Source organism: Podarcis bocagei (assembly GCF_964188305.1).
Source record: "Podarcis bocagei genome assembly, chromosome: 14".
NCBI classification, from domain to species: Eukaryota; Metazoa; Chordata; class Lepidosauria; order Squamata; family Lacertidae; genus Podarcis; species Podarcis bocagei.
Window position 1 is genome coordinate 21,934,935 of NC_138139.1, and position 25,486 is coordinate 21,960,420.

General features: G+C 45.0%; 1 protein-coding gene and 1 long non-coding RNA gene across 7 annotated transcripts in view; one reads left to right on the plus strand and one right to left on the minus strand.

The window, feature by feature from the left end:
- The window catches only part of AKAP13 (A-kinase anchoring protein 13), a 246,861-nt gene extending 231,523 nt beyond the window's left edge, over positions 1–15,338 (minus strand). For 3 of the 6 annotated variants that reach the window (XM_081170988.1, XM_081170990.1, XM_081170989.1), the window contains exon 1: positions 15,161–15,337. The gene's annotated coding sequence lies outside the window, so the exon portion shown is untranslated. Of the gene's footprint in view, positions 1–15,160 lie in introns of all 6 variants that reach the window. The other 3 variants (XM_081170991.1, XM_081170987.1, XM_081170992.1) reach the window with 2 other exon arrangements.
- LOC308573925 lies at positions 7,190–10,259 on the plus strand. The gene is made up of 2 exons (XR_014002240.1): positions 7,190–9,437; positions 9,780–10,259. It is a non-coding gene; the product is annotated as an uncharacterized lncRNA (long non-coding RNA).
- Positions 15,339–25,486: the final 10,148 nt, after the last annotated feature.

Genomic DNA, 25,486 nt, shown 5'->3' on the forward strand with positions numbered 1-25,486 from the left:
ACCGTATTTTTTGCACCATAACACTCACTTTTTTCCTCCTAGAAAGTAAGGGGAAATGTCTGTGCGTGTTATGGAGCGAATGCCTGCGGGTGGCGGGGGGGATCTGCTGCAGTCGTGAGCAGAGGATCCATGGTTCCCCTTCCTTCCCTCCTCCGTGGTTACAAAGCATGGGTCCACATGGATCCTCAGGATTTTTGCATTGGGCTACTCCAAACTCACTGTCAGATCACATGTCTGTGGCCACAGCATGAACCACAAAAATCATATATCCACTATTTCGTTTAGAATATTTTTTTTCTTGTTTTCCTCCTCTAAAAACTATGTGCGTGTTATGGTCTGGTGCGTGTTATAGAGCGAAAAATACGGTATATCACTTGCCTGATAACAAATGTTGGAAATGTAAGGAAACTGAAGGAACATTCTTTCACCTCTGGTGGACCTGCCCTAGGGTTAAGGCCTTCTGGGAAATGATATATAATGAACTGGAAAAGGTATTTAAGTATACCTTCTCTAAGAAACCAGAGGCCTTCCTTTTGGGTATTGTTGGCCAGAGGGTGTTAAAGAAGGATCGAACCTTTTTTATGTATGCAACAACAGCAGCAAGGATACTCATTGCAAAATATTGGAAGACACAAGATTTGCCCACACTGGAAGAATGGCAGACGCAACTGACAGATTACATGGAGTTGGCTGAGATGACTGGCAGAATCCGAGACCTGGGAGAAGAGGCGGTGGAAGAGGACTGGAAGAAGTTTAAAGACTATTTACAAAAACATTACAAGCTGTATGAGTGTTAGGAGAATGCATGACAGAAAATAATATGGCATCAGTAATTCAGCTATAAGAGATATGAGTAAGTGATGTATAAGATAATGATGATATTTGAGATAATATTATGTTTAAGATAATTGGTTTAATATATGATAAAAATATTGATAATTGGGGACATAATATCAGAGAACCATTAAGATGATTTGAAATAAGGTAATAAATTGCTGTTTATAACTGTATGATTGAGAACGCAGGAAAAGGTGATGTGAGGAAGTCCAAGGTCTATGGAAATATGATTTATGGACAAATTGATTTTATGCATCTTTCCCCCTTTTTTTTCTTTTTTCCTCTTTATTCTGTAAATCCTTTCTATTTCTTCTTGTAATGGCAGTATGTATGTTTGTTAACCGTTATTTTGTTTAAAATTTGCAATAAATATTTTTAAAAAATAAAATAAAAAAAAGAGAACACTATCCAACCATCTCATCCTCTGTCGTCCCCTTCTCCTTGTGCCCTCCATCTTTCCCAACATCAGGGTCTTTTCCAGGGAGTCTTCTCTTCTCATGAGGTGGCCAAAGTATTGGAGCCTCAGCTTCACGATCTGTCCTTCCAGTGAGCACTCAATGCTGCTTTCCTTCAGAATGGATAGGTTTGATCTTCTTTGATCACTTTACATTACATGCTGCTTATTGGACACAGGAAGTTGCCTTGTCCACGATTGCTGGTAGAATCACTCCTAGGTTCCAGGCAGGGGACATTCCCAACCCTACCTGGAGATGCCAGGGATTGAAACTGGAACCTCCTGTGTGAAAAGCAGATGCTCCGTCACTGAGCTACAGCCTTCCCCCTCAAAAAAACTCCCCCAAGATCTCAGAACATTGCCTTCCGTTGTTTTGCTGCAGTTAATGCAGGTCGGAGAAAGAAAAATAAGCAGTAATTGAAATCACTCTAGCGGGTTGCCATAATTTTGAGGCGATGCAGCAGACATTGCTTTTATTTTGCTCGATTAGTATCATCTGACATTTCAATTATTTTGTTTTCCACCATGGCTGATACGGTGCTAAATAAGTCCTGAATGTTATCTAAGGGCAACTCCAGGCTGTCGCTGTTTTTTGGATGCGACTCAATCGCATAGCAGAAAATTCAGTCTGAGCAACTGTACGCCGATTGGGAGGCTTTTGCTCAAGGAAAGCGATAAGGAAAGCGACAGGGGAAAGCACTGGGAAAAGTATGAGATAACACTTCCGTTGACACAATGTCGCCTAGCCTCCCCACTAACAAATCCAAGCTCATTAAACCAGCCAACTTTATCTAGTCTCCCTGTAATGAAATCAGGATGAATGCTCAACCAGCCAGCCTCCTGGAAGGGTTCTAAGTTACCTGCCATAGCAGAATCAGACTAAAATGGTACATCTGCAGAAGCACACGCCATACATTCTAAACACATCTATCACACATTTAAAGCACATGAGTCCTCTCAAAGGATCCTGAAATTGTGGTTTATCCATCGCAGAGCTACAAATTCCAGGCATATTTAACAAATCACGCTTCCCATGATTCTTCAGGGAAGTCACGTGCGAACATCCTAGGAAACAGCAACCAAACCTCTGCAAACCTACAACTCAGGTTATAACTGGCATGATGGCCTCACCCACTACAGTTGTACCTCAGGTTACATACACTTCAGGTTACATACGCTTCAGGTTACAGACTCCGCTAACCCAGAAATAGTGCTTCAGGTTAAGAACTTTGCTTCAGGATGAGAACAGAAATCGTGCTCCGGTGGCGCGGCAGCAGCAGGAGGCCCCATTAGCTAAAGTGGTGCTTCAGGTTAAGGACAGTTTCAGGTTAAGTACGGACCTCCGGAACGAATTAAGTACTTAACCTGAGGTACCACTGTACTGTTATGCATCCCCCAAAGGTTGCCAATGCAGGAATGTAGCTCCTTGGCTGAAAAAGGTTCCCCCAGCTCTGGGTTCTCAGACTTTTTTGTCTTTCACCTAGCTTCACATAACTTTGCTCACAAAAAGTTATGTGAGCAACTAGGCCCATCTTTCATGTTAGAAAAGCAAGCCGATACCAGTTACTAAAGTCTGAGTTGTGCACTGTAATTTATAGAACAAAGGAAGTTGATTAAGTGGCCCACAGAAACCCACAGCAATGCTCAAGTGGTCTGTGAGAGCAATATTTGAGAACTGCTGATCTAATTGATTAGATCCTCAGATGTCATAAGTCTACAGGTCATTTCTCGCACTCACAGTTGAAGAACACAGATAGCAAGAAAAGGGTCAAATGAGAACAATATTGGCACATGAAGAAGAAGAACCTTTTAGCCTACAAGCCAGTGTGGTGTAGTGGTTAAGAGCGGTAGTCATGTAATCTGGGGAACCAGGTTCTCGTCTCCGCTCCTCCACATGCAGCTGCTGGGTGACCTTGGGCCAGTCACACTTCTCTGAAGTCTCTCAGCCCCACTCACCTCACAGAGTGTTTGTTGTGGGGGAGGAAGGGAAAGGAGAATGTTAGCCACTTTGAGACTCCTTAAAGGGAGTGAAAGGTGGGATATCAAATCCAAACTACTACTACTCTTCTTCTTCTTCTTCTTCTTCTTCTTCTTCTTCTTCTTCTTCTCCTCCTCCTTCTTTTAAGCCACATGCTCAACAATTCTGATAATAGCTTGACACAGCATAATTCCATTTTACTGCCATTATGTAAGGTCTAGTGTTCTGGAAGAGAAGGTGCATCACCAGCACAGGGCCAAAAAACAGCCATTTTGCCACAAGCATTTCTTTTCTTTTTGAAGTTCAGATTGCATTACAAAAAAAAGTGTGTGCACACAAACAACAGGTTTGAAAGATGCTTACAGGTGGATTACATGTTGTGCCACCTCGGAGAGAAGTCATGTAGCTACATGCAGGATGCAGCACGGGAGCAACTTTGAAATGCAAACCTACAGAAAAAGGTATCTGGTCCCATAAGTAGGCAAGGTGGAAAGAGCAGTCCCATCTTAAGAAGGCATGTGTCTCTGGGCTTCCTAACCAACCCACTTTTGAAAAACTGCCCCCGTGAAGATATCCTGCCACTTCAATCATCCCAGCCTTTGGTCTTTAGCATCAAACCAGAATAACGGAAGACACTATTATGGCAACTCAAATGAAAAGACAAGGGCTTTTAGAGTTCTTGGTCCTATCAGGTGCAAATTAACAACTAGAATGGAAGATTACCGTGCCCACTAATTATTAGGAAAGGCCTCTTGAAATGAGAACAAGGAATTAAATCCAGGCATGGATTTAAACTGCTTTGGGCCGTCGACCTTGATGAACATTACAAACCTCCAGTCACTGAAGCAGATCCCATGTCTGCACAGAAAAAGCCTGTAAAAACATTAACCAAGCGAGGACGGTTGCTAAGCAGTTACCCTCAAAAGGCTTAGAAAGGGCACAAAAGGGGAGTGCACACTGCACATTAGTCAACATCAACACCGCCACCACGAAGAAACTATTCAGGGAATGAAGAAACAACCAGATCAATTTTAGGAAAGGAAGTTTAGTAGCCGAAAAGGAGATTCATGAACAGAGATGGCGACATGAGGATGCAATTAAGTTGTCCATGTCACCTTTGAACAAGTACTTAAGACCTCTCTATTCTGCAAGTGTTGGGAGTAGGTAGGTTGCGGTATTGGGTACAAATTTACATTTATATCTCACCTTGCCTTCAAGGAGCTCAAGGTGATATACAGTAAATGGTTCTGCTCTCCAAAGAGCTGCAGCTCTGGGGTAGAACATCTATTTTGCATACAGTAGCCACAGGTTCAATCCTCAGAATCTCTGGGTGTGGGAGAGACCCTCATCTGAAACCCTGGAGAACCGAACCGCTACCAGATAGTGTGGACTTTGTTCCAAAATAAGCCATTTTATCCTCTCAAGGACCCTGTCAAGTAGATTACACTGAGTGGTCCAACAAGTCATGGCCGAGTAAGGATTTGAACCCTCGCCCAGAGAATAAAAAATTCATTGCAGAGTACATGTTATGTAAAACAAACAGGTTTGCATAGTTTATCAAAGTTGCAGTTCAACCTGGCCTAACACAGAACTTGGAATGCCCACCTCAGTTTTTATCACACACTTGGATTAAGCGCCTATTACAAACAGGGGAGAGTTCTGTTTGGAAACATATTAAGAAATTGCGTGTTGTAATATAATTAAGTGGAAGATACTTGCTTGAATTCTGTCATCACTAAAAAGAGTCACATAGATGTTCTTCTTTAAGGACGGGAAGGGGCGTATATTTTAAGTGGGAATACTGTGCTCCCTATTTTCACTACTCAGAAACCACATCTGCTGAAATACAGCCAGTACAGTTCTTATCACAAACTAAAGGAACACCAAGGTGATGTTTATGGCTTTCTAAAGCAGCTTAAAGATTAACTCCATATGAGGAACACAGCTAAGAAAAGATATTCACTCAGTAAAGCAACTAGAGTTTTTTTAAAACAAATATTTTAAGACAGAGGTGGAGAACCTGTGGACCATCCTGATGTTGTTGGGACAACGGAAGTTACAGTCTAACAACATCTGGGGGGCACAGGTCCCCCATACCTGTATTATGTTATTTTAAAAACTTGACCCTGGAAGCAGATTTAACCTCCCTGAATGACTAAGTGGTGTAGATTTATTTCAGGACACTAAAGTCCCCACATTGGCCTGATGTTCAGTTTTGGATGCGGAACAGTCGAAGTGCATCGAGATATAACATGACTAACATCTGAGTACACAGATGACAACAATAAAGGGCGGATGATGTCCCTGAAGGAACATGCGCACAGCTGAGCAACAGAAGCAAATGTCTACTAGCCCCGAGGCTGCACCACTCCTCCCTGCCCCTAATCTGATGAAACTCAACTTTTGCAACAGGGAGACTTTTGCATCTATCGCAGTAAAGAAGCCTGGAAGATCAGAGTTTTCCATCGACACAAAACGTTCCCCAATGCAGAAGGTTCACTTCTATCACAAAACAGGCTTGAATAATTCTCCCAATCTTGGGAAGTCAGAGCTGAAACATACATACCCCAGCAGAGCTGCTACACCCATGTTCCTTCTCCGCTGGATAAAAGTGCTTAATAGTGCTGAAGTTATCAGGCTAAAACAGCTTTATAACCGTTTTCAAAACACAGGCTGGCATAGGGTGGGAACTGGTATCTGCTTTTGCAAAATGGTTTTGCCTTTCCTTTTCTGGGCTTGTTGTTCAGTTGTTTAGTCGTGTCTAACTCTTCGTGACCCCATGGACCAGAGCATGCCAGGCACTCCTGTCTTCCACTGCCACCCCCAGATTGGTCATACTCATGTTGGTAGTTTCAAGAACACTGTCCAACCATCTCGTCCTCTGTCATCCCCTTCTCCTTGTGCCCTCTATCTTTCCCAACATCAGGGTCTTTTCCAGGGAGTCTTCTCTTCTCATGAGGTGGCCAAAGGATTCAAGCCCCTTCGCCACGACAAGGCAGTGATCCATGAAGCAGTTTCTGGGCTTAGCAGTGCCCAATTAAAGCACAAGGAGAGTTGGCAAGAGGGAAAATCAAGCCCAAAGTTGAACCTGCTCCATTTTTCACACTCTACCCCCCACCAATTTATTAAGTGTTCTGGACACAGATCAGGTTCCATACTTGGCACTGTTTTACCTGAATATAACCTGTGACTCTGGGCCAGGTTACACGTTTTTTCGGTTACAGTAATATCTACTTTCTTCCTTCTTTTTAAAAACTTTTGCTCCAAGACTGAAAATATAACTACAGAAGAATTTAGAACAACCAACGGTAACCCAAAAGAGAAAGGTTACAGCCACTTATTCAAAATAAAATCAGGTAAGGAAGGAGAGAAAGATACAGCCGTTGCTAATTGAGTGCTGCTTTCTCATTTTTCAGCGTAGGTGACCAGTGACCTGGAAGACTATAATCTGCTGCTGAGTTCCAACCCAAATACCCCGGTCAGATCTCCAAGATAAAGGTTGTAGGCTTGTTCACATGTCGCACTGAACACAGATACAAGCTGTATTTCACACAAACGTCTGTTCATGTGTAGAGTACACACCCAGGTGAGGTTAAAGCTGGGGAGGGGCTGTGAGCTGGGGAGGGTCTGAAGGGTCAAACAGAAAACTCTGGAGGGCCACATTTGGCCCCTGGACTTGGGGTTCATCCAACCCTGCTTTAAAGAAATGTCTCTAGAGGGCTTTGGCACCTGACTGAGTTGGCAGATCTTGAGCTTCTAGTAGCAAACTAAGTAGATCCCACAAGCCCGAAGTCAGCTCTAATTGCTTTAACAACTCTGAGAATGGAACACTTTGCAACTTACATTTTTTGTAACATTTATCGTTTTTAAAAAGCCTCAAAGCAGTTTACAAAAAAAAAGAATAGAACTGAATTCTCAACAGAACACAGTTAAAAACAAGTATTTAGAACATTCAAAAAATAATTAAAATCAACGATAATCTAAAAGCCAGGTTAAAAACATGTGTCAACATAGCCTTAAACAAAAATGGTTTTTTAGGTGCTGAAAAGAATACAGTGAAGGTGCCTGCCTCGTGTAAATAGGCAAGGAGTTTCAAAGCGTGAGGACTGCCACACTAAATTATTAACTCTTATGTGGTAGGCAGTGTTTCTGATCACACATAGTTCTACCGTTGGTATTGACTGCTAGGAGCCAGGTGCTTTTAAAATCCTGAATCATATTGCCAGGCAACTTGCTATCATAGTAGAGCTGAGCAACATGGCTTGCGATCTATTCTCTATTAACACTTGGGAATGTTAATTAGGAAAAACCTTGCACATTCAAGATCAGCACATCAGGGATCCGTAAATATGCAATGCCACCTGCTAACATTTTGACACAGAAGTGCCAACAACCCCAAGCATAGGATCCTCACATGGGCAATGTTTTAAAAAACAACCACCTCCCAGATTCACATTTAAGATGCCCAGGCCTAGAAAAAGATTGTAAGGAGGCTGCCAGGAAACCACAGTAAAATGACTTCAGATAAGTGCCACAATAAATGAGCGGACATTTGGTGACACCACAAAAGCAATCTCAGAGTACCTTTTGATGCTCAGAGCACCACAGATCCCATAATGTTTTTCCCCCTTTCAAATCCTTTATTATTTCATTCACATAATATACATTCTTTTCAACAAACAACTCCAAAATAAACAGACAACTCCAAAATAAAATCATATGTAACAAAACCATCAGTCTCATGTTTTCATTTACACTGATCTCCGCTCCGATACCTTTACTTGATATTTCTTGCTGCTTTCTGCTTTCCTTATAGAATCTTTATAAAAATGTAAATCTCTTAAATCCTATACCAATCTTTAACAATTTCAATTAATCCCTTCACCTCCCTCCCCAACAGCCCAGTACCTCCCTTCACCCATGTGTGATCTTCTTTCCCCACTATTATTTTTGTTATTGTTGCGTTATTCGCTTCCTTTGTTATTCCATCCTTAATATATTATTATCCTATCTCCTTGCGCCTTTTAATGTTTGCTTCTGGCCAAAACCCCGATGTTTAAAATTCTGCTGTCAATACTTCGCTGCAAAACTAGAGTGCGTAACAGGAAGTAGCTGTTCCAGGCTTGGGACAGCTGCAGCCACCTGGCCCAAAGAAACTCAAGAGCAGGGCTGTTGCTAAGATACCAAGCCCTAACTGCAGCTTTTGGCGTTGGAGACCAGGGTTGGGAGGAGAATGCAAGGACAGCTGGGGGGGTAACTGGTGGAATACAAGTCTGGTGTCCTCTGAGGGAGGCAGGGCTTTTTCTTCTAAATAAAGAGGGGCTGAATCTTGTTGACACCCTTCCTAGAGCCATCCTAATGCATAATGGAGGCTGCATCCAAACACGACTTTATTCCATATCCCCAAACGTTTCCATATCCATAGATTTTAATGGTTTATTTCAGATTTCACTCAATGCAACCACGACTTCTGGAAATCAAGTCACATATAAGAGAAGTTTAATGCTGATCTCCATGTTAATTGCTTCCAGGAAAATCACAATTGCAACTTCCTAACCTGGAAAATCGCAGGAGTTTTCCACGCTGTAACTTTCTTGTGGTTTTCATGGATGATACAATGTGATGAAATTTGGGGTGGTATTCTGGTGTACAGTTGTTTTCCCACAGTTTTCATGAGGGAACAGAAACATGCACACCTATAAAGTCCATGTCCAATGACACACTATTGGTGTGAATTAAATTTAGCGCAACATAGCATTATATGTATCAAAAGCCACAGTTCCTTAAAACGACACACAATGTAGTGTAAAAGGAAAGAAGTGCTAGCATTACAACCAAGAAAATGAATGCAAGACTCCCAATGTCTGAAAAATGCACCTGTAGTGGAGAAGACATTGGACTTAGGCTGGTATCACATCTGCATCATACATTTAAAGCACTATTATACCACTTTAACAGTCATGACTTCCTTTAAAGAATCCTGGGAGCTGTAGTTTGTTGGCTGAGAATTGTTAGGAACCCCCTAATCCCCTCACAGAGTTACAATTTCCAGGGTTCCCTGGGAAGAGGGATTGACTCAAACCATGCTAAGGAGCGTATGGCGTATGCATTGTTAGGATGCGGCCTAGTTCAAATCTCTACAATCCCTGAATATCAAGATGTTACATTGTGAGAAATCATTCGAACCTACCTCACAGGATTGTTGTGGCGATAAAAAGGGGGTGGCATTTATATCCTACTCTAGGGGAAAAGAGGAGGCCTGACATTATCATAGTGGCTTCTTTTTTTGCATCAAAACCCTGGTTGTTTATGCAGGTATTTCAGATAGGCCAATGATACAGTTATTATTATGATTTTCCTTTGGACTTATTTTATTGCTGACAGGTTCAGTTTTCACGTCAAGTTTATATTAACATGCACTGCTTTTATGAACCCATCCCATGGTCTAGTAATACGGGACAAGGCAGAAATATTTAAATTAAATTTTTTTTTTTTAATTTGTTTTCCCAGTAGTTCGCCTCCTCTCAAAATTATCATCTGGAATATTTGAAAAGGAATGAAGTATTAACGACCGGGAGTGGAGCGACATGCAGTCATTCTACTTTCCTCCATAGCATCTAAGACCAATCATCTGCAGGGACCACAAGGATCACAATCGCATATCAATAATGTGATTCGTTATGTACAGGGCTCTATAAATGTCTTTGTCAGGGTGGAGAAAGCAGAAAAATAAAATAAAAAATTCTCTCAACACTAATTCATGGAAACTGAGGCGGTTCTGCCTCAAGGCATCAGGATGATGTGTCCGTCTCAAGTGGCAGATTTTGGGTCGCTGTTCGGAGTCACAGAGAGGGAGACAAACGTTGACTCACAGGACGTTATCCACCACTTCCCATACTAAAATGAATGGGAATGACACATAAGCTTTTTTCTAAAAAAAAAAATTGCACTGGCACTTAAAAAAACGCAAGGAAGGGTTTTTACTTGGCTCTGGTGGAGTGCTTTGTAAATCATATACCCACCCCCAAGTCCTACTACTGCATCAAAATGGCTGTATTGGAAGTCACATTAAATAAGCCATAGTTGTGCTTAAAGCAAATGGGCAGCCTGCTGGTGCATGTGGCTCAAAAACTGGCTCCTCGCCACCACACACTGGGAGCAACTGCTCTCCTTCCCCTGTCTTCTGGAAGCAGCCATTTCATCAGACAGCCTTAGTGGGAGAGATGGAAAGCAGGGCTCTCACTCCATCAGAAAAGGCCAGCTCCAACCGTCACCGCCTACTCTTGAGCTGTGTGAGCTGGACATTATAACAGATTAGAAATTAGTGTCCAAGTCTGATTTCCCCCTTCCTTCCCTTTCACCTTGTGTGCCACAGTGGTGGTGTTTTTTTAAGATTGTATGTAAGCCTATGGATGGGACAACCATGTTTTAATTGACTGTGAGCAAGCCACACTCTGGGAGCCTTTTCGGCCGAGGAGAGGGGTAACAAATGCTCTTAGTAATCCCGCATGGCTCCTCGAGATTCATGGTTTGTTACCCACACACAATGAACCATAAGTGGCAAGCCAAAAACCAAACTTGGCTGCAGCTTGTGATTTTTATGGAAGGGAACAAACCACAAACCCACCTTCGGACAACGAGGAAAGACCTCCAAATTGTTGCTCCCAACGAAGTGTCCTTTCTGATGCATTGCTTGCATCAATGGAGGATAGAGACGGGTACACGAAACTAACCTACTGTACAAAGGTAAAATTCATGTTCATTTATGCCTCTGGCCCCCACCCACCCCGGCATGTGGCCCCCAGGTGGTTGGCCAGATGGGAATCCAGCCCCCGGGATGAAAAAGGTTCCCCACCTCTGGCAAACCAGGCCAAAGTCTTTGGCTGTGTACCCATTATACCTTCAAAACACATTCTTTCCCTCAAAGAATTCTGGGCTACTTCTTCCCTTCATAGTTTCAATTCTCGGTAACAATAGAGTCGGAAGGGACTCAAGCGTCATCGAGCCCAAACCCCTGCAAAGCAGGAATCTCAACTAGGTCAAAACCCTCAACTACAGTAACCCAAATTCTTTGAGGAAGAATGTGCTTCAAATGTGCTATAAAGATATAGTGTGTGCACAGCCTTCCTCACGGCGCTCACTTTGTAGAACGGAAGCAGAAAACCTAGAACTGAAGCCGAGATTTTAGAGGCACATTTCATACGCCTCTAACCCAGGTTCTTCACCGGGGAGGGGAGAGCGTTCCTTTTTAATAAAGGGTAAATAAACAAACATACATACATCCACTTTGCACAGACTGGGGGGGGGAAACATGTACCGATTATGCTGCAAGATTAAAATCTCCCACGCACATTAGGACAACAACATGAACTACTAGAAGCGCCCCACCCATTCCTTCAACTTCACATAGTTAACTCTGCAAAACAGCTTCAAGAGGCTAAACTAGAGATTAGGCACTGGAGAGAGCCACCACCCAGGCCAAATCTGGCTGACTCAGAATGCAAGGCCCCCCCGCAAGGTCAGGCAGGAGGGAAAGATCTCCCCCATCCCACCCGGCAGCAAAGCTGGGTGGCGGAACACCTGCCCTCTTCCCAAATCGGCAGGAGGGGAGGAGTTCTGCAGAACTTTGCCACCCAGTCCCTCTCTGCTCCAAGATGCTGGGGAGACTGGCAGCGAAGCTGGGTGGTGGAATTGGATGCTGCCTCCTGGGAAAGTGCCGCCTCATTCTGCCTCATGAGAAGGGCAGCTCCAGACTCAAGTATTATTAATAACAACAACAACAACAACAACCTAAAATAATAATAAAGTGCCAATAGTGAACATTTTGTGTTTTAAAAATCAAAGCAAACTTCTGTTTATACAAATAAAAACATGGATTCACCGACAACACACAAAAGCTTTAGGAAGATAAAGGGAACATCTACTAGCAGATGTGAAAGGAGAAAACGCAAAATAGCTGTAAATTGCACCTTGGACATGTCCTGAATTATATTTGTGTGTGTGTAGAGAGAAGGTAGGAAGAAAACAGAGCGCATAAAACATTATTGTTATTACAGAAAAACACTTGAATGTACTGTCAATAATTTCAGTATTCCATCAAGGCATACTCTCCGTATCTCCAGATTGTAAATTTTTTTCAGGAAGAGATTTAGACACAGACTGTCAACGTAATTTGCACAAATAAAGTGGATTGTAGAATTACTGTTGCCCCAGCACAACAAATCCACTTTTAAAAACCAAACTTTTTGTGGTTAGGAAAGTGATGGAGAAAAGGCATTTAAAGTGTGGGGTGAATGAACAAATGCACACTCAACTGAGAACTTATGAACAGAAGTATCAGTATGTATGCTCATTGTCATACAGCCCATAAACAAATCAGAACAAATGCTCAATAAAGACTGGACATAATCCAACCACCATGTGAGCTTTGAGCAAACAAAACAGAACGAATGCTGAATGAACAAGCTCATAGCAGACCAATGAAATGTACTGCACAGTATTCAGTAATTTCCTATTAAACCTTTCCGCCAGCTATTCATCCACTAAATGGGATGCATGTACTTTCTGCTCAAGAAGTTTTCCCAAAAAACTTTATGCTGTACGCATTTAATAAAGCAACTCTCCACCAGACCTTCCCCTTCCTCTTAACCAGAATATCAAGTGGATCAAAATTAAAATCATTTTAATTATGGTGGTTTATATTTTAATGGGGTTGCTTCGCTGTGTATTTCAAATTTAGATGTGCTTTTTAACAATTTGGGATTTTTACCAATGCTTTGCAGTTCCTTTTCATGTTTTTGCAAACTGTCTCAATGGTACGTACATTAATGAAAAACAGAATAATGGTAAGAGAGAGTATGTGTGCGCTATAACCAATGGCCTTCAATAAGAACTCTAGAAAGAAAACTTGCAAATTAGCCTGCATATGCAGGAACGACAGAATTGGGGGCGAGGGTACAGTATTCAAAAATCAGACTTCATATTAGTGAAAAGTTGCAAGGTAGGTGGAGGAGAAATGGAAACCTCACCACAATTAGTTCTTTGTAACCGCCTCCCTCCCCCCCCCAAAAAAAAATGGCATTGGGTTTTGTGTGTGTGTGTGTGTGTGTTTAAGTTTCTCTCAATCACGCTTTCAAAATTTTAAAGTACTACTTGAGAAATTACAGTGTTGCCTGCTCAAATGAAGCTCCGTTTTAAGGCCCAGATGTTACAAAACACCAGCCTATTAGACAGAAAAACATTTGGAAGGGGAGGGGTGGAGAGGAGAGAAGGAACACAATGACTTTACAGGACACAATTGGAAGTGGGGGGGGGGGGAGAGAGAAACTGAGCTGGGAGGGAGAGGAGGGGGGGCCTTCAGACATCAAGGACCTCCCCCCAACCCACAGCACTTAAATCTCCCAAGAGATTCCTGTTTTTGCGTGCACACCATGCCTTTAAAGCACAGCCTCTCTCTGCAGAAAATCATGGGAACTGTAGTTTACCCCTCCCAGGGCTAGAATTCGCAGCACCCCTTAAGAAACTATACATCCCCCGGGTTCTGGAAGGCGGGGGTGAGAATGGGGTTTAAATGCCTCGTGTGTGCAACAGCCTAGCCCCCCCCCAAAAACCCATACAGGGGCACAGTGGAATTCAACAGGCTCACGCACAGTATGTCTCCAAAAGCGCAAAAGGCCGGCAGACATAGCGGCAGTCGGAGGCAGGGGGCCCCCTCATAGGTATAGCACAGATCACATCCCGTTCCTGGCCTCTACCAAGTCAGATCACCCAAAATGCCAGAGATTAGACCACCACACGCAACCCGAGAGGAACTTTGGAAGAAAAAACCAGCTTCCATGCAGTTAAAAGTCCCATTCTCTCCGCCCTACAACATTCTCAAATACTGAAGAATGTGCAGAAAGAGGAGGAAGTTGTTTGGGGGGTGGGGGTGGAGGAAGAATCCCCCACCCGCATTGCAAAACAATTTAAAAGAGTTTGGGAGAAAATGAGTCTTCTCCTCCTCCGGCGCCTTTTGCAAAACTTCACACCGACCTCCCCCAAGCGCCCCCCTCCCCTCTAAGATTTGCAACTTTGCCTGGTCTGGAATAAAGCCACGTATAAATTGAGGAGGGGGCGCTCCCTTCGAAGTAGATAGCGTAAAAGGGAGCTGGAAGGGGGGGCCTTTTGCAAGGGGGAATCAACACACACACCCCCGCCAAACAAGCCCCCTCCCCTTAAAGGAAGAGCAGCAAGCACAGACGCCCGCAAGCACAGACGCCCCCCTTCCTCCTCCCTCTTCCTTTCTACCCACCCCCAAATCTTCGCAGGGGATCCATGATCAGCCCCCCGCCACCCAGAGGCCATCTGTAAAATGTCAGACTTTAGAAATGCTTTTAAAAAGACAAAACTTACCTCCCACCTCGCCCAATATCACCCTTTAAAGTGGCATCTACCCCCCTTCTGGATCCCATCTTTGCTAACACACCCACAAAGCGGCCGGGGGGGGGAGAGAAGAGGCTTACTTCACGCAAGGCGGAATATGGAGGACCCCCCCACGCGCACGCTTTCCCTGCAAGAACCGGCCGATGAGCAAAGGAACCTGTTGCCATTATTCGCACGTGGAAGCGCACCGATCATTGACTCGGATTAAAAACCACCGCGCGACGAGTTCCATGGGACTTACTCCCAAGGAGCCTTGCCACCGTGCGCGCCCGATCCTAAACCCCCAACCGCAAGGAAAAAGCTCGGCCTGGCCAAGATTGAATTGGCACACTTTTCCCCTACAGCAGTTTTTTTTTTAAAAGCGCAGAAGAGGGTCGCGATCCCCGATCCTGTGCAGCCGCTGCATCGCGGGCTCCCCAAACCAGCAAAGGCGAAGAACAAACAAGAAGGAGGAAAGTTTCCCCGCTCACCACGAGACTCGCCCGCCGAGGAAGTTTCCCTCTTTGGCCGCAGGAAGAGAATTGGTGGGGGCCCTCCAAGCATCCACGATGGGCAGCCGCGGGGGGAAATGGCCGCTCACACACCGCCCGCTGCTGCTGCGTGGTGGCTGTGGCTCTGTCCGGGACCCGAGCGCTCTGGGCTGCCCCTCCCGCAACGAGCAAGCAGGCAGGCAGGCAGACAGGCTGCTGTCCAACGCCGTGCGCCTGCGTGGAAAGCACAGCCTTTGAAAGAGGACATTGGAGAAAAACTATTCTTCCCTTTGCGCTTGCATGGAACGCAAATCGGTTCCATGACCGCCACCTATTGGACGGTGAGCGCAAAACACAGGTCCCCCTAAAGCAGAAGTGGGGAACCTTTTTCCGGCCCAATGGGGGGCCACGTTCCCCTCTGGACAACCATTCGAGGGCCGCATGCCAGTGTAGTGGGCAAGGCCAAAGCAAAAGTGGACAGGCAATTAATGCAAATTTTGTCTGTGGACCATGGGCTACTTTCTACTTGCACTCCTCTCTAACCTCCACCCAGGCATGCAAGAGAAATTATCAGGGTTCAAAGCACTCAAAGAAGGTGCAAAGCTGTGTCAGTGGCTAAGGAGGAGGTGTAGCCTGCAGAAAGTCCCAAGGGCCAGAGACAGGGGCCTGGAGGGCCGCATTTAGCCCCTGGGACGGAGGTTCTTCGGCACTGTTCTTCCTATAAACAAAATGTTTTGCGTTGCACCATAGGGCATGTCTACACTGCAAGGTTAAACCATTTTCAAACCCAGTTTAAAGGGTGTAAGGGAACTGTGGTTCTATTGAAGGGAGAGGAAACTCTTGCAGAGAACACAGCATTTTTGCAGAAGTTCCACTTCCTGGCACACTGGAGAGGAAGCCATAAAAATTATAAATTTGCAGGGCACCTGCTCTTACAGCACAGAACAAGGGGAGCCAATGTGGGCCCCATCAGGTACTGCCTTAAACCTCCACCATCCCTAACCATTGGTCATGCTAGCTGGGGCTGCAGTCCAACACCCTGGGGGGGGGACACAATATTGGCTATCCCTGCCCTACAGACCACTTCACCAGTTTCTAGGCTTAATCTTTTAAGGTGCTACAAATATCCTTTGTTGGTTTTGCTGCAGCAAACTAACTGGGCTACACTATTGGAAGGTCTAATACCTGTAAGCACCTAATATTCATTCCGCTAGTCCTCATTACTATTCCAGCGAACACACCTTAAAAGGTTAAGGAGCCACTGCAGAAGGTTCATTGCAAAAATCTCCTTCTCCTCCCCTCCTTATTGTGTCTCATTTGCTGTTTTTACCACTTGAGTTAGCCACCCAGAGATTTCAGATTAGATACTACTTGAGAGTCTGCTGCAAACAGGTCAATCCCCTGAGGATATTTATTCTTAGATAATACCATTCCTATTGTTTCAGTCATAGGGACATAAGAAGAGCTGTGCTGGATCAGGCCAAGGGACCATCTAGCATAGCATTCTTTTCCCATGTACATTTCCGAGCACAATTTCAAAGTGTTGGTACTGACCTCTAAAGCCCTAAACGGCCTCGGCCCAGTATACCTGAAGGAGCGTCTCCACCCCCATCGTTCAGCTCCGAGGGCCTTCTGGTGGTTCCCTCACTGCGAGAAGTGAGGTTACAGGGAACCAGGCACAGGGCCTTCTCAGTAGTGGCACCGCCCTGTGGAACACCCTCCCATCAGATGTCAAGGAAATAAACAACTATCTGACTTTTAGAAGACATCTGAAGGCAGCCCTGTTTAGGGAAGTTTTTAATGTTTGGTATTTTATCGTGTTTTTAATGTTCTGTTGGGAGCCACCCAGAGTGACTGGGGAAACCCAACCCAGATGGGTGGGGTATAAATAATAAATTATTATTATTATGGCCAACCATATAGATGCCTCTAGGAAGCCCACAAGCCGGGCATGAGCACTACAGCACTCTCCCACTGTCCTCCACAAAATTGCTTCCTCATACCTTTGCAAAACATTCCAAAAATAAACATTCCAGAAATTAAAAGGGAATATTGGGCACCATTAAAACTAACAGAATGCAAATTAGAGCAGTCTCCATCTGATGCATGAAGCTGGCAGGGCTATCACGACAATATATTGTTGCATAATAGAACATTTATTACAATATCAGAACATGTGCAGCCCACGCTTTGCCTGGAAAAGTGGCACTCTCAGGGCAGATTAAATGCAACCAATTCAAATAAAACAGTCCCCACCAGCTAGGCTTTCTCTAAACAACATGGCACAAAAGGAAGGAGTGACAGAGAGGGAAGAGGAAGAAGCAAAACCCAGCACCAACTCTTAATATATGCATAAGATGTAAAGCAGAGAAGGCACTGAAATGCACAATGTACAACCTATCTACGCAAAGCTCAATCATAAAAGCAGGATGATTCAACACACAGCAGTAATCGATGGCGCCACAATTTTCCCAGTATTGATATGCTAATTTCCCAACCTTGAGGGGAAAAAATCTGGTTTCACCTGAATTCTAAGTGAATAGAAACAAACTAGCAGATAGCTCAGGAATTCCACCTCCCATTCTCCCTTTTTAAATCATTCTGATGAAGAGTGGCTGCTTTCAGGTCAGCCCCATGTAATCCGAAAGCAAGGGATATTCCTCCTCTTCCTTCCTACCAGGCAGACAAGACTGAGTTCCTTGCTCAGCTGCACCTCGCTGCCATGAAGACTGCTGCCCCATTTGCAATGGGTTGATAGTTAAGGGATGGAGGGGACATAAATAGCAAAGGTGTAGTAGTACCTATTGCAACCGTACATCCCAAGTACGTGCATCTTTATAGAGTTCAATGAGAGCTTACTCCTGAGTAAGTAAACATGAGACTGCAGCTGGGGGTTGCTGTAGTTGTGTTGTTCTGACTCTCCTGCTGGACCTTTGAACATCAGCTTGAGATGCAGAATTTATACAGGTAAAGCTTTTCCACCTGCTTAAAACAGCAGGATAGCAGTTGAAGGAACAGGAAAGATAAAAGCATGAAAGCATGAATCACTGGACTCACTCTTTCATTCATGAATCACTTCCTATGAGGCATCCTAAAGCAGCGTACAATAACACAGAAAGACAGTTACATATATAAAACAGTTTGAAACAATTGCACTGTTTAGACAGCCCTTCACAATATGAATTTCTGCAAACCGTTTTCTACTGATGTTTTACTAACTTTTTTTAATTACGTGGCATATTTACAGGTTGGTGTTATTGCATTTCATATCGTCGTTATTTATTAAATTTTTATACCGCCCTTCACCCGAGGTTCACAGTGTGGTTTACAACATAAAAACACAAAAATGCACAACATGCTAACAAAGAAAACTCATACCACCCCCATCCCAGATTGTTTAGGCCTGGGAGAAGAGGAATGTTTTGCCTGGTGCCTAAAATATACATAATGAAGGCGCCAAGCCAGCCTCCCTGGGTTGAGTATTTCACAAGCAGGGAGCCACCACAGAAAAGGCCTGTTGTTGTGTTGCCACCTTCTGAGGAGGCACATGAAGGAGGGCCTCAGATGATGACCACAGGGTTTGGGTTGGTCCATATGGGGATGTATTGCAGTCCTGAGACACTTAAGGCTTTATAGGTGAAAACCAGCACTTTGAATTGGACCTGGAAACTAAACAGCAGCCAGTGCAGTTGGACCAGGATTGGCATAATATGCTCAAGCTGTCTTGCCCCAGTGAGCAACCTGGCTTCTGAATTCTGAACCAGCTGAAGTTTCCAAACTGTCTTCAGAGGCGGACCCACATATAACACATTGCAGTAATCTAACCTGGAAGTTACCAGAGCATAGACGACAGAGGTTAGGCTATTCTTGTCCAGATAGAAGAAGAAGAAGAAGAGTTTGGATTTGATATCCTGCTTTATCACTACCCGAAGGAGTCTCAAAGCGGCTGACATTCTCCTTTCCCTTCCTCCCCCACAACAAACACTCTGTGAGGTGAGTGGGGCTGAGAGACTTCAAAGAAGTGTGACTGGCCCAAGGTCACCCAGCAGCTGCATGTGGAGGAGCGGAGACACGAACCCAGTTCCCCAGATTGCGAGTCTATCGCTCTTAACCACTACACCACACTGGCTCTCGGGTGCACTGGGGTGCAGTTGGGCCACCAACTGAAACTAATGGATACCTGAGTGTCAAGTGACAGCAAAGGATCCAGGTGTACCCCCAAGCTATGTACCCACTCCTTCAGAGGGAATGTAACCTCATCAAAGTGGGCAACCTTCCATCCATTCATTCAAGGGAACTACCCACTAACAGTGGCTTAATTTATCTGAGCAATGCAATATGGGTGGGTTTCCCTTTTTTTGTACATTTGTGAATGAGCTTGCTTCTTCAGCAGTAAGAGCAACAGCACATCTCCCCCCAGTGGTCATGAATTTCATTGCCTAAAATAAATGAATACTTTTGTTTAGAAAGTGTAACTGATACACAAAATCCAACTGTATTGACTCCTAGCTAGAGATGGGGGGGAAACCCAGAAAAAGTGGGGGGGGGCAGGTTTTTCTCCAGAAAAATTGGGGGGAAAGTATGTGGAATATTCAGACTATATCAAACTGTTTTTTTTTTCAATTTTTTTTGAGAAAAAACAGCTTTGGAGAAACTGGTTTTTTTCCATTTTCCCCATTTTTTTTCAGGCCTTCCCATCTCTGCTCCTAGCACCCAGATTAAGTATTGGCAAGTCACACAAAAAATGGGACGCGGGTGGCGCTGTGGGTTACCACAGAGCCTAGGACTTGCTGATCAGAAGGTCGGCGGTTTGAATCCCCATGACAGGGTGAGCTCCCGTTGCTTCGTCCCTGCTCCTGCCAACCTAGCAGTTCGAAAGCACGTCAAAGTGCAAGTAGATAAATAGGTACCGCTCCGGCGGGAAGGTAAACGGCGTTTCCGTGCGCTGCTCTGGTTCTCCAGAAGCGGCTTAGTCATGCTGGCCACATGACCCAGAAGCTGCACGCCGGCTTCCTTGGCCAATAAAGCGAGATGAGCGCCATAACCCCAGAGTCAGCCATGACTGGACCTAATGGTCAGGGGTCCCTTTACCTTTAAGACACACAAAATGCTGACACATCTTCGAGCAGGTATGGCATCTTCAACTTTTTAAGACCCAGGACCCACATTTAACCCAAACAGGCATGGGGGGCCCCACTTCTCAATCTTTTATCACATATTTACATGGTGATACTGCTCCTGTTGTGACCCACCTTGGATCAGGCTGCAACTGGTCCCGATCCACCAGCTGAAGACCAGTGCTGTAGAGCAGGTGTGAATAACTTCTGGCTCTCCAGAGGTTGCCGAACGACAAGTCCCATCCATTAGCCATGTTTGCTAGGGCAAATGGGAATTTGTAGATCAGCAACATCTGGAGGGCCAGATGTTTCCCACACCTGCTCTAGGGCAAAGATTCTCAGGTCCAGGAGCTGCATTCAGGTTGCCTGAAGGTAGGCTGCAGAATAGCCGAGGAAAAAACTGTATGTGGTGTCCCTGTGCTCAGGAGTTTATGAATTTGTGTTTCCTTTTAGTTTGGGGAGACAACACAGTGCTGCTAGTAGTCACTACAGTGATATAGCTCTGGGTTTCTACATTGCCTCCTATGAACAGCCATCACTTTTACCACTCTAACAAGAGATGGAGGAGGCTTCAGAAACAGCCAGGAAATCCGGTCCATAGGCAAAAGAACTGCAGGTCTAAGGAAGTCTGCAACTGGAGGCTTGAAATCTGGCTGAGCTCACAATTTGTGAACTTGCGCCATCTGGTGGTACTTTCCTATCATTAACGGGACTCATCATCACGCACACGCTAATCCATCATCCAAATATAGATATCAATAATCCTGCCACAATTCTGGGGAGGTGGCAAAGCAGGTACATGCACAGCAGATTCTGCAATTGCCTGGCCACACAAAGCATAGCTTTCCGGACCCCCAATAACCTGCAAGGCAGCAGTAAATGCATAGCAGTTAGAGATGCACAACCTAAAGAATGTTGCTGCTAAGATGCCCAAAGAATAAAAAGTACATCCAGCACCAAAGAGAATGAAAGATGGCACAAATTTGCATATTCTGTGTCCAGGTGCACATTTAGAATTCATTAAAGGTAAAGGTAAAGGGACCCCTGACCATTAGGTCCAGTCGTGGCCAACTCTGGGGTTGCGGCGCTCATCTCGCTTTATTGGCCGAGGGAGCCAGCGTTCAGCTTCTGGGTCATGTAACCAGCATGACTAAGCCACTTCTGGCGAACCAGAGCAGCACATGGAAACACGGTTTACCTTCCTGCCAGAGCGGTACCTATTTATCTACTTGCACTTTGACGTGCTTTCAAACTGCTAGGTTGGCAGGAGCAGGGACCGAGCAACGTCGCAGGGATTCGAACCGCCAACTTTCTGATCAGCAATCCCTAGGCTCTGTGGTTTAACCCACAGCACCACCCGCATCCCTTAGAATTAATTACTATGATTTAAAAAGAAATTTGATGCATCTCGCCGGAGTGGGGAACAAGGTCTCCTGTGTGCCTCCTCACTCAGTTTGTTGTCTAGATGCTAACTGTTGATATGCAACTGCAAGCTCCCCCACCGTACGGTTCTTCATCTTTTAATTAGACTTGGACTGGACAGCCCTTCTATTGGGATACAACTTCAAACAGAGGCATGTCCTCTAAAGTAGGACACACAGCCACTAATTGCACAGGGCAGAATATCCAAATGGGAGCAAAAAAATGTGTACCAAATCACTTACAGTGTGTTGACTTTAATGGCATCTCGACATTTGCAGCTTGAAGTGGGCAGCCCCACTCTTCCCAAGAGTAGGGCTGACTCCCTTTGTTAATTTTATAGACTACTTTTCTTCCATGATGGAACCCAAGGCAACATGCATGTGGCTCCCAGGAAGTCTCCCATCTAGACAATGACCAGACCAAGGCCTCAGCAAATTGGAGGCCTCAGGTGCCTGAGAACGTAGATTATATTGCCTGCCTTTCCGAATACCATCGAGACAGGTGTACCACTTGCCCAAAGGAAGGGGCTTGCATTTCATTACTCAGTAAACCAACGCATTCATACCTTCTGTTTGTGAAAACCTCGGCTACCTTTGCAGCAAAAAAAGCAATCTCACCTGCTCTGAATTACACTGTGCTAGTTGAGGCTGCAGAGAGGAGAAACTGCTTTCAGTCTTCCCTACAAGTAAAAATAAAAATCTAGCACCTAAGGTGCTAGCCTAGTGTCTGCTAGATATGCTAGTTTTCTAACTGCATGGAGGTTGTGTGTGTGTGTGTGTGTGTGTGTGTACACACACACTTGTGTTTCAAACACAGAGCAGCATTAAAAGTTTGAACCCCTCCACCTGCAGCCTAAGACATTACAATCCACTCTACCATGGAGAATAGGGCAGTCCAGCCTGTAACACTTCTCCATTTATCTGGATTCAATTCTAGATTTTCAGCAAGGAGGACTCAAAACACCTGCAAGCTTTAACCTAGGAGGGGGCAACTGCCAGCTAACTCCCCAATTTCAGCCTGTCACTCCCTCCTGCCTGCCCTTTAGCCTCTCTTAAGAAAATCACAGTATGAACAAGCAATCTGGCCCCAAATGTTTGCAGTCAAAAGTGTGCCATCAAATTGCCAGTTCCAAATTAGCCTCCACTAGCATTAGGAAGATAAGCGAATAGGCAGATTCATAAGTCCATTTAGTACATTCTAAACAGCTTGCACCAGTCTTTTTCAAAAATTTATACATGTAGTCTAACTCTTACTTACCCCTAGCAAAGGCCACCCATCTTGCTCAGCTGAGGTCCAAATTCACATGAGGAAAAGCTGACTTTTATCCCAGCAGAACTGTGGGCAGGAGCTGAAACATCTCTCAATCAGGTGCATCTAGGAGATGGTGAATGTGTGGGAAGGTGGCTTATTAAGGAAGAAGGGAGGAAGAGGTGTGGACTGGGAGAGAAGGCAAGGCCTGCTATGGACCCCCCCCCCACCGCCCGCCCCATGGTGAATATGATTGAGACTGTGACAAGGTGGCTGCTCTGTAATGAAGAATCTAGGTCACTGGGGCAAAGGGTATGGGAATGTGAGTGAATGAGTTATTTTTAAAGAGACAGTCATTTTATTCAGAGCCCTCCTCCACATCTACCACCTTAAATTCAGACCTTACTAGCATCATCTGAGGCCTTTCTGCATGAAAGACACCCAGAGAGCAGGAACAAGGGAGAGGGTCTTTTTGGTTGCAGCCCCACTGCCTGTTAGGCCCTCTTGGCGCCAACACTGACATATTTTAGGCACTGGGTTAAGACTTTGCTCTGAGTAGCCTAACCTGCCTCATAAGGGAGAGAGTGATGGGCTAAAGTTCACGCAGATAACTTTATGGCTGAGTGGGTATTTGAACCCAAATCCTAGTCTGATACATTTACCACTACAACACGGTGGTGTGATGAACATTCAGAAGTCTAGAACAGGGATGGGAAACTTTGGTCCTCCAGCTGTTCCAGGACGGCAGCTCCCAACATCCCTTGCCATTGTTGGCAAGGGCTGATGGGAATTGGAGTTCAAAAACATCTGGCGGGCCAGAGATTCCCCAGCCCTTACCTGGAGGGACTCTTGTCGCTGGCTAAATAGTGTCAGTTCAAGCACTTGGCTATTTGCTGGGATTGCCCAAACACATTTATCTCCACAGGGCGATTCTAAACATGCCTACCAAGAAATACAATGAATTCAGTGGCACATAAGTGCAATCCTCTGCATATCTACGCAGAAGTAAGTCCTGCTAAGTTAAATGGACTGTGATGCTGTGCCTACTTACCTGGGAGTAAGGCTCATTGAACTCAATGGGACTTACTTATGAGTAGAATTTGTATTGGAGTCTGTTATTTAATTTGCAAAAGGAAACCCCCAAAGTGCTGAAAGCCCCAAACTTTCCCACTTTTTATAGCTCTTCAGAAAGAAGAGAAGCAGAAGAAAAATAAAGCAGAAGACAGAGGCAACTGTATGTTTATTGCCTATTTCAAGGGGCGCAACGTAGCGCCCTTGAGGTCTTCCTCTGGTGCCCACAGGTAGTGATGAGCTTACATTTTCCTCCCCAGAAAAGTATATAAGGCTGAAGGAGGGTGTTGGGAACAGGGGAAGCTGCCTTAGAGTCGGACAACTGGCCCACCCAGCTCAGTATTGTCTACACTGACTTGCAATGGCTTTCTAGTGTTTTAGTCAAAGAGTCTCTCCCAGTCCTATACAGTGGCGTAGCGTGGGGGGTGCAGGGGGGGCCGGCCGCACTGGGCGCAACATCTGGGGGTTAGGGTTAGGGGGCGCAAATCCACGGGTTAGGGGGCGCAAATCCACGGGTTAGGGGGCGCAAATTACTTGCCTTGCCCCGGGTGCTGACAAACCACGCTACGCCACTGGTCCTATATGTCCATGTCTGAAGGCAAAGCAGATGTTTGGTCTCTGCCACCGAGTTACAACCCTTCCCCTAGTGGTGCTCTTTCCCTTTGCTTGCTCTTTTACATCTGTGTGCTTTTCCAAGTCTCAGATTATTTCAGCTGAACCTAACTTGCACCCAGATTGCTTGGAAAAAATGAAGCTCATGAGTGTGCACTTTTTCTCTCTTTTTGTCTCTTTGGAGTGAGGGGCTGATAGAGGGGACAGAAGTGGCCAGAGCAGGTGGTGCTCATATCGCCCACTCAAAAAAACAGATCTGCCCATGGACCTAAAACAGTGGGTCACCCTTTGTCTATTTCAACAATATGTATTGTTCATGCCACTAACAAACATGCGTCACAATCTGCCAATTAAATTGTCTGATACGTAGCGATTTATGCAACCCACATTCCAACATTCCACCGCTTTGGTCTGGGGAGGTGTGGCTATGGCTCGTTGGCAGAACCTCTAAATTTGCATGCAGAAGGTCCCAGGGTCAATCTGTGGTATCTCCAGACAGGGCTGGTACAGATCCTGGCCTGAAATCTTGGAGAGCCTCTGCCATTGTAGACAATATTATCGATATGATTCAATGATCTAAGTATGACAGCTTTCTATGTTCCTGTGTTTGCCAGAAGTATGTGTTTGAAATTACTGAAGATGTTAGTTCATGTGCTTTTAATGTGTGTGTGTGTGTGTGTGTGTGTCTGTGTGTGTGTGTGTGTGTGTGTGTGTGTGTGTGTGTGTGTGTGTTTGTATAGACAACACCAGAAGCTGCCAAGGGAAATGTGTGTCTCTGGCTACAGACCTTCCCGTGGCTCCACTGTCCAGTCTCCTGTCCCAGAATAAATGTTTATAGTTTCTCCAAAGAGGGAAG